This window comes from Lactuca serriola, chromosome 1, assembly GCF_051521515.1.
Source record: "Lactuca serriola cultivar US96UC23 chromosome 1, Lser_US96UC23_V15, whole genome shotgun sequence".
NCBI classification, from domain to species: domain Eukaryota; kingdom Viridiplantae; phylum Streptophyta; class Magnoliopsida; order Asterales; family Asteraceae; genus Lactuca; species Lactuca serriola.
This window is the reverse complement of record NC_136408.1, coordinates 228,506,126-228,517,696: the sequence shown is the minus strand read 5'-3', so window position 1 is coordinate 228,517,696 and position 11,571 is coordinate 228,506,126. Positions and strand designations below refer to the sequence as shown.

Below are 11,571 nucleotides of genomic sequence, written 5' to 3'. Positions count from 1 at the left end.
AATGTCTAAAACAATGTATTGAATGTAAACAATATCAGTTGTAATATTTCAATGCATGGTGATGAATTATGTTATGATTCATGTATATTCATTGTGATGGTATTCAATTTAAGTCACAAGAGCCCTCGGACGTTTCCGCCGTCCGGTTCGGGGGTGTGACAGGTTGGTATCAGAGCTCTGTTTATAGTGAACTAGCATATCTCACCACACATTCATATGCAACTATAAACCAAAAGAGGGACTAACACAACTCTGAACAAAACAAGTAAAACATAATGATAAAAACATATTTGCTTGTATTAGGAAAAAGAACATAACAACGAACCAAACAAGATAATGATAGCATCTCGGTTAAGCCAGGAAAGACCGATTTGTTTAAGTCTAGAAATTTCCTACAAATTCCTAGTTCGCTTAAACTAATGCTCTGATACCAACTGTGACATCCCCAATTTCATGGCCAGAAAAGACCGATTTGTTTATGCTTTGTTTTTTAAATTAGACTAATCTTTTAAAGAAAACAATTGCGGAATTTGTTCCCAAAATATGATAAAGATTTATCAAAGCATTTCTTTAAAGAAATGTATTTTCATTTTATAACAAAATCTCGGGATGTCATGTTCAATACAGACCAAAAGCATAAACAGAACAAAATAGACCTTACAACAGTTATTTGTAACTACTGGCCTATAATCCAAAATCTCTCGTTATGTCAGCCAACTTATGCTCTCGTGCCATAACCTCTAATACAAAGAAAACTGAGAGGGTCAGGTTTGGGAGCCTGGTGAGCACATAGGGTTTTCAACCCACAATAATATAATTATTATATTTAATTATCAAACAATCAATCCAATTACCCACCCCCATTATCTCTATTTATTTCTTAAATATTTATCCTAAGAACCGATTACCCTTCTCCCATTCATTCCTAAGGATTGCCCTAAAGAACTGGCACAAAGTCTAGTACTGCCAAGGTTCTTAGATTACCTCTGGTGAACATTTAGTTCCAATATTACCCAATGAACCTAATTATCTAAGGAACACAGAGTATGAAAGCTCTTAATTCAAACAACGTGATAATAAAGTATATCTCGATCATGCAAAACCACTGATATTATAAACACATATTATATTTCTAAAACAACATATCCCATCCCGTCGATCCCCACATACTGACCCTATACAATGATCTTACGAGATCTAGCCTAAGGAATCGATATGAACAACAACTGACGAAGCTGCTTCGGAAATACCCTGGCAGCAAACGAGGATCAATAAAGACATCAAATGAGGGGAATGGAATAAGTTTCACCACGAACCTTCGTTCGTAAAAGAAAGAACCACAAGGCATTTTAAGTCAGGAGTAGTTATCTAGATAACAATGCCTAGGCGTGGTCCGACTATCATGAGGTATTATACCCCCAGACTCTACATATCCCAGCATCGAACTTTGCCTAGCAGTGGCCTGAATACATGAGGTATTTCACCCCCAGACGCACCCTATCCAGCAATATAACACCAGACATACCTAGCAGTGGTCTATTACCGACGCACTTTATTAGGTAGTCTACGAAGTTCCCTTAATTACTTCGTGAAACAAAACGCTGACATATGAAGCTCAGTCGATCACTTCATAAAAGAAACGCTGACTCCAAAGCTCTCTCAAAATAAAAGTATGGGGAAATAATAATAGAGTATTCTCGTACGCTCCCATAACCGACACACAAAATTGTCAAAAAGACTTTGTACATGATAGTACTTCTGGCACATTATAGTACTATGGTATGCGAAAGAATCGTACCCAAGAACATAATAGTACCCTGGCACAAGCAGCACCTAAGACACAGAGCTTTGAAAAAGACTTCGTACATAAAATGTACTTCTATACGTAGGACGTACTCCACCGATCATAAGTCTCACAACACACGTACTCTTAATAAGAGGCTACCCAATGTCCAAACTTAATTGAACTAAACATCCCTATTTAAGTCTTAACCCATCACTAGGCAAACCTACAATGTTTATAATCAATTTTTGATACTATCTCTGTTTAGGAAATGCTAACTAGTGTATACTTAACACAAGGTTTTAAGTAATAATATCATATATTCACATCGTAACACATATTGAACCATAAATGATTCGCACGTTGTATATCATCAAATATATCTAACTCGTATTTCGGACAATAACAAATACTTTACACACATATGTATATTTCATACTTTAATCAATACACGTATAAAAATCACGTTCCTAAAAGGGACCATACGCATGATACATTATGGTATGAACAAATAATTCAAAAATACATAATTCGTACTCCCGGACCTAAAATTTACCTCCTTACCTAATCCATATTCCCGGATCTAAAACTAACCTCTTGATTTGATCCATACTCTCGGATCTAAAACTAACCTCCTAACCTGATCCATACATCCAGATCTAAAACAAGTTTATCTCTTTATCCTTTTATCTCCTGGTCCAACCCACCTTTTGTCACCTACCAACAACCTCATCTACTCATGTTCTACCCGACATATTTTTAGATACAAAATACATATATAGTTTAACTCATTAAAACTTATATAATTCATCCATTCCACAATCATCTCAAATAAACAACAATATTACATAGCACGTATTTCATAGAAAATACTTAATATTTATGTGTTAGAAGAAAGTGACCACACACTCACCTGATCAAAAGATGATCGGGCAGTACTACGGCTTGTAGAAATAGTATCCTTCGATGAAACTGTGATCTCTTCACACACCAGACTTCTCGTGGGCAGAGTTTCAGCTCAAAAACTCTTTTCTTCTCGGGATCTTCGGGCATCGGGACTTGCTTCGGGTATCGGGGTCGATACCGGGGCTTCAGGGGTTAAAATTGCACGTAAAACGATGTTATATGGGTGAGAGATGAGAGAATGAGCAACCAAACTCGGCTGGCCCTTCAAATCTATTTATAGGGTAAAATTGGCCCTTGCCATGTCGTGGCACCTTTTTCCACGTCGTGGGCTTGGTCGTCACTGCATGCGTCATCGCAAGTTGCATCTGGGGGACTCCCGGAGGTGTCAGAAGACTTGCCACGTCGTGGCACTGCTTTCCACGTCGTGGTATCTGACAGTTTTGGGGTTTCGCGCCCCGAACTTGAGCAATTCATAACTTTCGCGTACGAACTCCGTTTTCGACGTTCTTTATATTGAAGCGAAGGTGAGATTATGCTCTACAACTCTTGTTTAGACTCCATTGGCTAATTTTGAATTTATTTTTAATATATTATAATTATATTACTTATATATTATTCTTAGTAGGCCGGGACAGGAAAACTCCGTTCGAAATTCATAACTCCTTCATCTGAACTCCGTTTTCGTCTCTTTTTTTTTCGGTAGACTACTATCAAAGACATATTCGAATCTTTTTTAGATCACTAAGGATAGATATCTATCTACCTTAAATTCACTATTTACGTCGCGCTGGGTCGTGTTGGTTCTGTCGCGAAACTTCGGCTCATAACTTCTTTGTTATAACTTGGATTTTGGCGTTCTTTATATGCACGGAAACCTTGTGACATATACTAAAACTTGGTTAAGATTAATCCTTATAAATAATATTCCATCAAAAAGTCATTTTTGATGCTTATCGTCTCTAAATTGACTAGCCCGGATCTACGGGCGTTACAATTATCTCCCCCTTAGAATGATTACGTCCCGAAATCATCAACGAAAATAGGGCTTGTATAATTCCATACGCTATCTCTTCATCCTAGGAAATAATCGTAACTTCTATGTCTCCTCGAAAATGTATTTAACTCTATGGCTTTCTTGACCGCAGACGATGCCCAATCTTGCATCTGCTTATCGTACTATGTTGTACTTTCAATCATAACTTCCGAGTTACAAAATAAATCCTTATTGATGACTCCTTTTTCTTCTTAGGATAAGTACTTTCATTCATCTATTGCAATAGATCGATGGGTCATGTTCTAATGACCTCTCATCGTATGATGCAACGCTTAGACTCAAGTCTCTTAGAGTCAAATTCCAGAATGGAATATACCTTCCTTCATATTCTAATGTGATATAATCACATTCTTAACATGTAGCATGCCTAGCTACATACTCCTTTTTTTAACGAGCGCGATACTATCAATCGCATTGATTTCAATCTTCTGACTTGAGTCAGATGCTACCTCGAACTTGGTTCTATGAACCACGTAACAAACTCCTCATAGTCGGACTCAATTTGATATGACCACTAGGGTCGGAATAACAACCATCTTACTAGTCACTACCGAAACAAGGGTAATGACACACTTGAACAAAACGTAATCAATTACTAGCTTCTTGGTAACCTTGTGACTTTCCCTGATCCAAGTGTGAGTCCTGTGCTTCCGGTAGTATATGCATCTACTACCTTTCACACCTACTCATACTCGTCCCAAGTATTGTCCCGTAGTCGACCAAGTCACCATACAAGAAAATCACACAACAATTTAACACATACGAAAGTGTCCAAATAATCATACAAATTTCCCTAGACTCTACTAGGATTTCTTCATTGCTTAATCTACAATCATCAATTCTACTTCAACTCGATTGGTGATGTAAATTCCAGACGATGGGACAACTTCAAGAATTACACCAACCGTTCCATCATCCTGCCAACGAAGGGGTACTTCAGACGTACCGTACTCCTCTAAACGTACCGTTATTTCATAAGACATACTCTAAAGGCAAGATACCACTCTTACGATAATTTCTGATAGGTGTCATCCACTATCATAAGCCTTCTTCGTTCCCTCTATTTACTCAATTTCTCTACGAGTCTACACCGTGACCCTTTGTGCACCCAAGCAGACATTCGGTGTACCAAGCGAGAATTTAAGATAGGAAGCTTTATTTACGATAAACGTATAAATCTCCTTATCACTCCGAAACGTTTACATTCTAGTTCTAATATCGTAGTCATACGCTTAGAATCCTAAACACATAAGGTTTCCAGATTCGGTCGGCAACAGACCAAAGATCCGAACAAATAATAGCATCAATTTAGCTATCACACAAAACAATTAGCACATAAAAGCATTTTAGGCATCATTCCTAAAATAAACTAGTGATTGTGTCAATTTAGGTGTACTATCTATCATATTCTAGACACACTCCTCACAATCATTACTTAGCATTCTAAGTTTAAGTCTAGAAATTTCCTACAAATTCCTAGTTCGCTTAAACTAATGCTTTCACGACTAGAAAAGACCGATTTGTTTATGCTTTGTTTTTTAAGTTAGAGTAATCTTTTAAAGAAAACAATTGCGGAATTTGTTCCCAAAATATGATAAAGATTTATCAAAGCATTTCTTTAAAGAAATTTATTTTCATTTTATAACAAAATCTCGGGATGTCATGTTCAATACAGACCAAAAGCATAAACAGAACAAAATAGACCTTACAACAGTTATTTGTAACTACTGGCCTATAATCCAAAATCTCTCGTTATGTCAGCCAACTTATGCTATCGTGCCATAACCTCTAATACAAAGAAAACTGAGAGGGTCAGGCTTGGGGCCTGGTGAGCACATAGGGTTTTCAACCCACAATAATATAATTATTATATTTAATTATCAAACAATCAATCCAATTACCCACCCCCATTATCTCTATTTATTTCTTAAATATTTATCCTAAGAACCGATTACCCTTCTCCAATTCATTCCTAAGGATTGCCCTAAGGAACTGGCACAAAGTCTAGTGTTGCCAAGGTTCTTAGATTACCTCCAGTGAACATGCAATTCATAATAATTAATGGATACCTAGTTCAAGAACACCTAACGAACATTTAGTTCCAATATTACCCAATGAACCTAATTATCTAAGGAACACAGAGTATGAAAGCTCTTAATTCAAACAACGTGATAATAAAGTATATCTCGATCATGCAAAACCACTGATATTATAAACACATATTATATTTCTAAAACAACATATCCCATCCCGTCGATCCCCACATACTGACCCTATACAATGATCTTACGAGATCTAGCGCCTAAGGAATCAAAAAATAATATATTTAATTCAGCATCCTTTTATACCTATCAATGTCTACATACAGAGTGCGTAGCATAACTTTCATTCTTAATTGATGAGTAGTATACTCGTGTACTCATCTTTGACCATATTGAGACCTGAAAGACATCATGATGAAATATAAAAGTTACATTGAAAGAAACAAAAAAATATAAACCATTTTTGCACCACCAAATCCAAATTTTCCTCATGTTTGTTTCACCCCCATACTTTTTCCTAAATAAAACTGCATCATCTTTATAACAAAAGAAATATTCTCTTCTTATTTTTTTTTAGAAAATGAGAATTATAATAGATAAACCTGTGTGTGGATGATAGATAATAAGATAGTAAATATTAGATAATAGATAGATTACCATCTTTCAACTTTTAGCAAAACTGGTTAAGCCTTAAGGAATGGAAATTAACAAATGAAAGGAACTTGATGCCTTTAGTATTTAGGAACGATCCATTCCATTCCATCTAGCAATACAAACAGCCTTTTCAATTCCATAGAATGGACCATTCCATTCCTTAAGTAATCATTTTTCCACATACAAATAAGATACAATACAGTAAGATTGTTTTTAACGACAAAAATCATATATTGAACAAAAATAATGACCAATATGTGTAAGTCATGCTTAATCATGAAAGAGTAATCAATTTTATTGTCAAACAAGAACCAGAGTAACAAAATAACAAGATAAAATACAGTAGATTCGAAGTATTGGTAACCCCATTGTTGGAAAAGATATGTTCATAGTCGACTAGAAGAACATAAGAGGAAATTGAAAAAAAAAAAAACTACGAGAATGGTCGAATCCAGAAGAGGAATTCGAAAAAAAGACCTTGCCTGAGACGAAGATGCTCGACGCTCGAATCCAGAATCGCCAAAATCGAGAGCTTCCTTCCAGTCAACGGAGTCGATGCTCGATGGTTGCTGACTTGCTTCAATGGTTCGATTATTCAATTGTTGGTTGCTCCAATCGCCAAAACAGAGGCTAGGGCTTTTTAGAAAACACAACTTGAATGAAAAAAACATTGTGAAAGAACTGGAAGTCTGGATAGAGCCTTTTCTTTTTGGACATGTATTTTGATTAAAAAATATAAAATATATATATTTAATTAATAATATTAATAATACTTTAATATTGCGGTGCGGTTCGGTTATTTTGCGGTTTTCTGAAATATAAAACCGCACCGCACTGTAAAGTTGCGGTTTTTTTGAATTTCTAAAACCGCACTGTCGGTTATATGTTCGGTTTCGATTTTTCGGTTATTTTGCAGTTTTTCGGTTTACGGTTCGGTTTTTGCTCACCTCGAGACAATGCTACAGAGAGAAGCTTTAACTACAATTTATTTATGGGGATATATATTAAATAACTAAACCTCGTCCAGACATATTGGGGATAGCATCATGGGGCATTCCTTTTCCATTATCCTAGATACAAATTTCAAAATGTATGTTATGAGGCAAATAATTTACGGAGTAAAAGATGAAACAAATACAATAATACAATGTTTGAAATGGAAAATATTATGTTATGTTCACACCTTACAAGTTACCATGTGAGGGACCCTTTACGGGTTTTGTAGCAGTCGGTTCTACTATTTTCTTCTTTTTCTGATAAAACAATAAAAAGACAATTGATTTTTGTGAAAACTTAAATAGAATTTAAAGTAAGACAGCTTCCAGTTGTGAAAAAACTTATGGATTTTAGTGTTTCAAATCAGTGTATACAAACCTCATGATCCTTTAGTGTCTCAAAATACACATTAATCATGGAATTGAACTTGCTTCTATTCAACTCCTCACTGTGATACAATGGATCAGAGATAAAATGAGCTTCACCAATAATCTGGCGGTATCCCTTCACATTGAGTCCGCAAGAAAGAGTTAATCACCTCGAAGCATCGTCGGAGATTCATCAGAACAACTCGGAACTTTCTCTTCTTTACCCAGAAAAGAAAAATAAAGATTTCTTTACCCGGAAAAGAAAAATAAAGATTTGATTACTTAAACTTCAAGAACTATTAAGGAAGCAAAACACAACCCACAGCGACGTGCGGTGGCGATTGAGTGAGCACCGACGACAATGGTGGTGGCTCTCGGTAAAGAATCAAGAGGAAAAAGAGATAGATCGAAAGAGAAGAGGTTTCTTACCTAATCTAAACTTCCAAGCAACAACACCCACCTTCCACCGCCACTCCATGTTTTCCAGCGACTACATTCCTCTGACGGGGCTCCGACGACGCCGATTGGGGGTTGCTGGCGACCTCCAGCGAGATTTCAACGGTGGCAGCCTCCCTTCACCTTCCCCTTTTCTCTGTTGGACTCAAATCCCTCCCCTCTAACTCACCAGCTGCACACAATGGACACAAAAACTAGGGTTTGCTCTATGTAGCTTTAAAGAAAACAGGAGGTCCCCCGCACACGATGTTACATATCAGGGGACAAGAGGACTAAATTTCTGAAGTTCGCATGAAAGGTCCCTAAGGTTTTGTCTTTTGACATATTTTGCCCTAACCTAATTCCTTGAACATAATGAGTTTCCAAAATGACTTAATTGCTCCTTGGACCTTTTATATTTAATTATTTGTAATAAATTGATTTAGTTTAATTATTATGATTATTATTGTTTAAGCCCTTTACATCTATATTTTCTTTTAATTAATTAAATCATTTGTCAAACGTAACAGCCCGAAATCCAGGTAAGCTTTATGACCCTTCTATTTTGAGAGTTGGCAAAATTAGTCCCTTAAGTGGTATGTTGGTTTGGTTAGTACGTTGGGCGTACTGAGGTGTATGTCGCGTGTACTCACGCGCTTATTTTGGACACGGACTCGCCCGGGTACGCGGGGCATACCCAGGGGTTACGTTGGGCGTAGTGAGCCCAGATGCAAACCCTAATTTCTGGCTTGTGCACTATAAAAGGAACATGTTGTCCTTTTCCCTAGCCACCATATCCCCTTGAGTGAGTCCTTAGAGATCTGAGATCCGTGCTTTAGCTTGTGTGTGTGTTTTTGAACTTGAAGTTATCTTTTTAAGGTGAAGAAGAAGGAGAAAGAGCCATTGTTGGAGCTAGAAGTTGAAGAACAAGTGTAGATCCATGTTCTACAGTGGTTGGAGATCCCTTTTGAGGTAAAAAGGTTAGAGCTTTCCTTGTTCTTCGTAAGTTTTGCTTTTAGGACCATTTTTAGGGTTTTAGGTTCAAAGTTTGAGACTTTGTGTGCAAATAGTCTCCATGAGCTTAGATATGGCCTTATCTAGTGTGTATTGTGTTGAGGATTCATAAAAATCCAGTCTTGGTCGTGGATCTAGTGTCATGCATGGGTTATGGTCCCATTATGGAAAGAGGAAAGCTGTTTTGAGCTCAAAGTGACCTTTACAGCCATGCAAAGGCATAAAGGTCTCAACTTTATGGATTAAGTCGTATAAGAGGATTCAGATCTGGATTTTGGACGAAAGTCTTAACCGATTAAGGCCTGAATAAGTTGGATAAGAAAATTGGGTGTTACGCTGGGCCGTACGCGCGGCGTAACGGGTCGCGTACCCCGATTCTGTGAAGGCTCCGGGTACGCCCAACATACATGTTTGGTACGCGCAGCATAACTCGGAGGGTTGACTTTTGTTGACTTTTAGGGTTTGGTCAACTTTAGTGTACTTGAGTCAAGTAAGGGGTAAAATGGTCTTTTGCCCTTCCTGATAGTGATTAGAGGGATTGGTCTAGCCTTGGGATATATGTTGATATCGAGTGTTTATTTCATATGATTAGGCGGAGGCTAGGTCCTATTTCACGGAATTCGAGATTTCCGAGTTACCGAGTTACACGAGGTGAGTCTTCTCACTATACGTTACCTAGAGTGGTATTATGTGCTGACCAAAGGGTCTTATGTGCTATGTATGAGAATATGTGCTATGTGATAAATATGTATGTTGTATGATTTTATAAGACCGGACCGGAGGGTCCAACGATACAGACCGGACCGGAGGGTCCAACGATTCAGACCGGGTCAGAGGGCCCAACGAGCTATGACCGGACCAGAGGGTCCAACGAGCTATGGGACTGGAGGGTCCCGCTGAGATACATCGACCGGAGGGTTGTGCTATAGCCTCGAGTGGCGTATGTGTTGTATGCGGTATTTTGGGGAACTCACAAAGCATTTATGCTTACAGTTGTTGTGTTATGTGTTTCAGGTACTAGCGAGGACCGTGGGAAGGCGTCGGCATGAACCGTACACACGGAGCAGATATTTTTCTGTGATCTTGGGAATATGTTTTGAGTAATAACAATTGTGAAATACTCTTTGAGAATGTTTTTAAATGTAATTTTGGTTGTTGAAAAATGAAAATTTTGTTTTGAAAATTACGTTGTTACATCAAACCTTCGAAATTTAGTCTTTAATTATATAATTATCTGTTATTATGTATTAACCTCATTTCGAAATAACTAAACGGAAATGGGCGTTACATATCCTTTTCTTCCCTTTCTACTGTTGCAGGATATTGGTCATCGAATTCCCAAATGTTGGGTTGTTGATCGTGTTATCCTTTGTGTTGGTGTGGATGATGACATGGTTGCATTATATTTGATTAGCCTCTTCAAAGGGTGAGATTGTGTTGTTTGTTCCCTAGGGTTTTCATATGAAGTACATCTCCAATAGGTCTCAACCAAATTTCTCCATATCAAGATTTGCGTGGAATTGTTCAATCTTCCGATTATCACATCGAGTTCATCGTCAGTTGTTGGATTTCTTTTAGAATCATCTTATTTTTTGGTAGTGTTAGTAATCTATAAGGCGTCCACGTGCTTTAGACTCTAGGGTGTTAGGAGTCCGGGTTGAGGGTTGTGTGGAGGGCTTCCTTGTATGTTCATGTTTGATTGGGACTTTGAAGTCTGAGACACGTCCCAAAAGCATGGTAGGGTGTAACGACCCAATTTTCAAAAGAATTTTTTTCATTTTTAATTTATCAAAACATTTACCATAAACCATAAAATCCCGATACAATTGTTTCCAAGTTCATGCCAATAACAATATTATTTTAAATCATCAGAATGTCACATAAAAACGCGTGAGAGAGAGTGCATGTCGTGCCATCAAGCCTTGCCTTTGCCCTTTGGCTCAGATGTACATGAAACAAATCCACAAACTGTAACCTAATGCTTAGTGAGTTCCCCATAACATACCTCACACACAATCCACATAAACACATATAATATCAACTATAAAAGCTATATCTACCTACCACTTAAACCATGCATACAACAAATAAGGAAGCCATGGAAACCCTCCAGGGTCTTACAACTAGTGTCACTGGAACCCCCACGTGGTCTTAGCTAACTGCCATAGGAACCCCCACATGGTCTCCCTGCCATGGGAACCCCTAAATGGTCTTCCTGTGGGGGTTCCCCCACACGGTCTTACTATCAAGAGATGACATACAAACATACAATCAAATATACTAGAATGTCATGGAAACCCTCCAAGGTCTTACATATAA

The 11,571-nt window shown here is 37.6% G+C and overlaps 1 long non-coding RNA gene across 1 annotated transcript; it reads right to left on the bottom strand.

The window, feature by feature from the left end:
• Window positions 1-7,346: 7,346 nt before the first annotated feature.
• On the bottom strand, window positions 7,347-8,039 carry LOC145072649 (uncharacterized). Its single transcript, XR_013691085.1, has 3 exons — window positions 7,814-8,039; window positions 7,623-7,692; window positions 7,347-7,509 (listed from the first exon to the last, which is right to left on the bottom strand). It is a non-coding gene; the product is annotated as an uncharacterized LOC145072649 (long non-coding RNA).
• Between the last annotated feature and the right edge of the window lie 3,532 nt (window positions 8,040-11,571).